The sequence below is a fragment of the Aedes aegypti genome, chromosome 3, assembly GCF_002204515.2.
Source record: "Aedes aegypti strain LVP_AGWG chromosome 3, AaegL5.0 Primary Assembly, whole genome shotgun sequence".
NCBI lineage: Eukaryota > Metazoa > Arthropoda > Insecta > Diptera > Culicidae > Aedes > Aedes aegypti.
In genome coordinates, this window is record NC_035109.1 from 56428280 (window position 1) to 56433016 (window position 4737).

A 4737-nucleotide genomic window follows, 5' to 3' on the forward strand; every position below is an offset into this window, starting at 1 on the left:
TGATTTTATACATGGGTCGAACTTTTGTCCCGCTGATTCGAACTTTTGCCCCACTATGGGCCAAAAATTGGTTTTAAGCATTTATGCAAAAACTAATTCACCTCAAAGCAATTCCATGATAGGCCTAGAAACGCCCTTACATAAAATATTGAAAAAGATTTTATCTTCAATTGGTTCAATGCAACGAAAGTTTGACAAAAAATTCCAATATTCACGTCGAAAAACAACAAATAGCCATAACTTTTCCAAATCTCAATCGATTTTTATGATATTTGGATTGAAAGTCTCTTACTTAAATAGAATTCGAACCATCATGACATTTATAAGATTTGTTTTAAATTGAGCTAGAAATCTTAAAAAGAAACTCTTACCCCACTCGAACTTTTGCCCCACTTTACTCTACTGAGAAAATTGAGAGAATTTCTCTCTTTTCGCTTTCTGTAACAATCATGATTTGCAGCACATCTTGGGTTGGGAGCCTGCTTATCGTATACTGCTACAGCTCTGGATAGCAGTGCATGATTATACCCCTCTAAACAAACTTCAAACCTGGGGGACACTATTGAAATAGAATAGAAAAGCTTTCGAATGACGTATTCATAATCAAATGAAATGCATGTCTGTACGAGATGTAAGGCGATTGACCTAACTTCAACAGCTTACAATAAGCCGTATAAAGACAAAAGAGCTTTTCGGAACCCAGCAGTGTGGATATCATCTGCAATCGGAGCTGGCAGATGAATTCTGCAACACAAAGATTAAGATCTTCCCGTTAACAGGCCTGGAATTCAGCGAAACGCATGATACAGGTTTCCTCTTGATAACCAGCTTGGTAACACCTTCGTTGTACGGATATACATGATTATGTCTGCTCTGTCGGAATAATTCCAAGTACTATCAAAAGTCGTATTTTTAAATTCCTGTTTTTGAAACTGCATCAAATCGTCTAACCTCGCTCCGCTTCTAAAACTGATCCGATTTAGTAATTATGAATTAATTGTCAACTTTCTCCGTCCGGCGGCAGGCGCTCCATTCAACGGCATTTCAAATGCGCACATGATCGCCTTGATGCCCCATCCAACTCATGATGGACGATGTCAGTCCAATGAGACGAACGGATGCCGATCCGGAAGCGAAACCGATTAGCTGTTTGAGGAACGATGAATCCTGGCCGACAAAGTGGAAATCATGATGACGATCGGTGTGTGAGGACGATGACGCGGAGGATTATGATTATGTTGAGGAGTTAGGCAGTGGGGGGATGAAGATGGTGATGGCTGATGATGATGATGATGATGAGGGATAATAAGCCGAACGACAGCTCGGAGATAATTGTGACCACTTCATTTCAGAAGCTGCCCGAACCTACCCGGTAGATACTGGCCCCAAAGTGAGAGTGGGAGGTGGTAGGGTTACCATCCGTACTATTTTTATTCCAAGAAAACAATGACAGTTGTAAAGAAATGAGTGGTCAGAATCCTGAGTTATCCACAGTTATGCATTCTAGCGCTGCCTGGTGGCAAAATCTCGAATCTCATGGCTCATAAGCCTCCTATAACGCGGATACTTGCAACGCCCCCCAGCCTGACTGTGATACGCGGACATCCTGAACATCCTGAATTTTACATGAATTTTCAAAATGTACTCATTTTGGTCAACGCAAATATGGTAACCCTATGCGGTGGCCGAATGCAAGAAAATACCGATGTCATTAATTATGTCGCTTTATTAAGAAGGGGTGAAATTCATTTCCCAGGAAATCCATCTTATTATTATTCTGGCTTCTCCGGTGGTTGGTGGGCAGAAGGGGGAAAGAGTGCTAATCGAGTGCGAGATGCGGCTGATCATTTGTCAAAGCGGACACTCGCTCAGCAATGGTGGATGAGTGAGCGGGTATTATTCAGAATTTTCAATTAGGTTTCTATACGGAGAAGCGATCCGTTCGAATTTCCATCGAGAGAAAGTGTCAGAGTGGTTTGCATGAATAATTAATTATGGTGGATCATAATCATGACTCGTCACTGTTATCAGACCGAACGAGGTGTTATTTTTATGATTGGAGGGGGTGTTATGTTACCACGAAGCAGGGAGTGGTCCCTGCAGGTGAGAAATGCGCGGAAATGTGTTTCGTTTGTGGATCTGTACGAAAACAATGAGCTTTGGTTTGGGGATTTGTATGATATTGTGTCGGGTTGACGGATCTGAATTATTAATATTGTGTCGCGTGCATGTAATGATGACAGAGCGGTGGAAAATTTGTGAATATTAAAGTGAGGTCCCTGTGCTTTTAATTGACGGTTTTCGAAAACAGAGTTAAGTGAATGATTGAGTATGTTCCATAATTTACGAATGTGATGTTGATTTATCTAGCCCTTGAAATGTTGTGAAGTAGCAGGTCCTCGAATCGAGAAAGAAAGATGGTTGCGTTGAGTGAAATTCCGATTTATACTATGCGGAGATGGGAAGACCAGTTTGTAGACCTAGCCACAAGATCTTCTATCATTCTTCCTTTTAATTTGAAGTGAAATTAATTATTCATTTGCTTGAATGTCTCAATGTCTAATATCTTATATGGTAATTGTTTGAACCAGAAACGTTTGAGTATCCATTTCCTTAACATAAAATCTTTCATTATTTTTGTAGGGAAAGATCTCTCAGTTTCCCAAAATTTATATTTCTAAAATTATTAAGATTATATGATCAATATCAAGATTACCGTTTATCATAAATATCATCGTAAAAGTTGTTAACAAAAACTGATTTCAAAAATATACATGCAAATTTCGTTACCTTAAAAAATACCTCAAGGAATACCCACAAGGGTACTTCAGGAATATATTCAAGGATTCGTTCAGGATTATCTTCAAAGAATTCCTCCAGAAATGGCTCCTAAAATTCCTCCAAGAATGTCTCCAAAATTACCTCCAGAAAATCGTTTAGGGGTCCCTCGGATACTCATTCATGGAATTCCCCAGAAATTCCTAAAAAGGATACTTCGATAATTTCGTCTGGAATTCTTGTAAAAGCTTCTCCAGAGAATTTTTACGAAATACCTCCAAGGATTCTTTAGAAGCACTTCCAACGATTAATTTGAGGATTTCTCTTTTAAGTATTCTCTTAGGAATTCAACCAGGAATTTGTTCAGGAATTCTTACAGGAATGTCCCTAAAGATTCTCTAAATACCTCGAAAATTGTCACTAGGAATATCACTAGGAATTCCACCAGAATACCTCCAGAGATTCTGTAAACAATTTCTTCAAGAATACCTTCGGGAATACCTCAAGGATTCTACTAGAATAATTCTATAAATTCTTACCTTCAGGGATTCTTTATGAATAACTTAAGGGTATCTTGCAGCAATTCCTCAAATTCCTAGGGTATAAAGTGTCATCGTACCTGTCGCATGATATACGAATGCAAAAAATGTCAATTAATAGAGAAAGCACTCAGTTTAGAGCTGTGGAAGCAGAAAGCTCAAAAGCAAGTAAAAAAAAATATCTAGAATACTCACAGTACAGGGTACAAATGAAATGCAGGATCCGTTCCATTTGAATTGTTATGTCAGGATGAAGAGAATATCCACCAGATTGATGCTATCTCTGTCGGAAGACGAGTCCTGCCATTCCGGTTCAAAACAGCTGCTTCGACAGCATCATCATTAATGATGCACCTCGAAGAGAGCACCCGCTTTTGTCGAGAGAGAGAGAGAACCACAAACGGTTTCGTCTCATTCTGGTATGCATATTATCACCCAATAGAAGCCGTTGTCGCTTTCGTTCGGTGCACCCCAAAGCACAAAAGTTGGTTTCACAGCAGTTTGGAAGCGTCATCAGCTGCCGAATTCGCTCGCTAGCAGTTTTCACGCGTCTTGCTGATGCTGCCTGCTGTGTTGCTTGTGGTTGCACGGAAGTGTGTCTCACCTATGCATGCAATTTGCATTCACTTGCACGGCGATTCTACCTCTACAGAGGATGGATTGGACTAGACATTCCAGTTGGAAGCAACGAATCGCAAATGCTGAAGCCCACAGATGGCGGAGCAGAACGGGAATCGATACCTTAGTTCGCGAGTTTCCGCTTAGCTATATGGATGTAATGTACAGGAATCGACTGTGATGGAGGTTATGTTTTTGGGGTTTTCGGCTTTCAGTCTCTGGGAATCATAAACGGATTTCCGTTCTACACCTGACGTTTCGGTCACATTTATTGTGCCTTTTTCGAAGGATCTACAAATGAACAATTAGTACGAAACATAAAACATTGACATAAACACAATCTTACAGACAACGATCACTCCGTTCACTCGTTTCGTGTATGTCTTAAACATAATTGTACGTCGGACCATAACTATAACGAAACACATGATCATAAAGGTATCAGTTTGTGAAGGAGGTGTTAAGAAACTCACGTGTTTCGAGTTCCCTTCTTTTACGCTCGTTTTTAAATCTACCGGTTGAATTTTAGTTTACCTCCTACGATAATTTACTACCGTCACTTTCGCGCCAGATATCAATTTCATGTGTGTGTCGTTATAGCTATAATACTATTGTGTGTTATCTCTTTCTGTTGTTCTACGTGTTGTGTGTTGTATCGTTTTGGTAGTGTGTAACACACCAGCGTACGTGCCGCTCAAGTTATCGGTATCGGTACGCTTGTTGACAGTGTGTGGTGTGTTCAAGATGTGGCATGACTCTAGTATGGCTAAATTTTGCTTCTTGCTAGTGGAATCCAATACTT

The 4737-nt window shown here is 40.0% G+C and overlaps 1 long non-coding RNA gene across 1 annotated transcript; it reads right to left on the minus strand.

The window, feature by feature from the left end:
* Positions 1-4186: 4186 nt before the first annotated feature.
* On the minus strand, positions 4187-4480 carry LOC110678519. Its single transcript, XR_002501676.1, has 3 exons — positions 4409-4480; positions 4282-4347; positions 4187-4226 (listed from the first exon to the last, which is right to left on the minus strand). It is a non-coding gene; the product is annotated as an uncharacterized LOC110678519 (long non-coding RNA).
* Between the last annotated feature and the right edge of the window lie 257 nt (positions 4481-4737).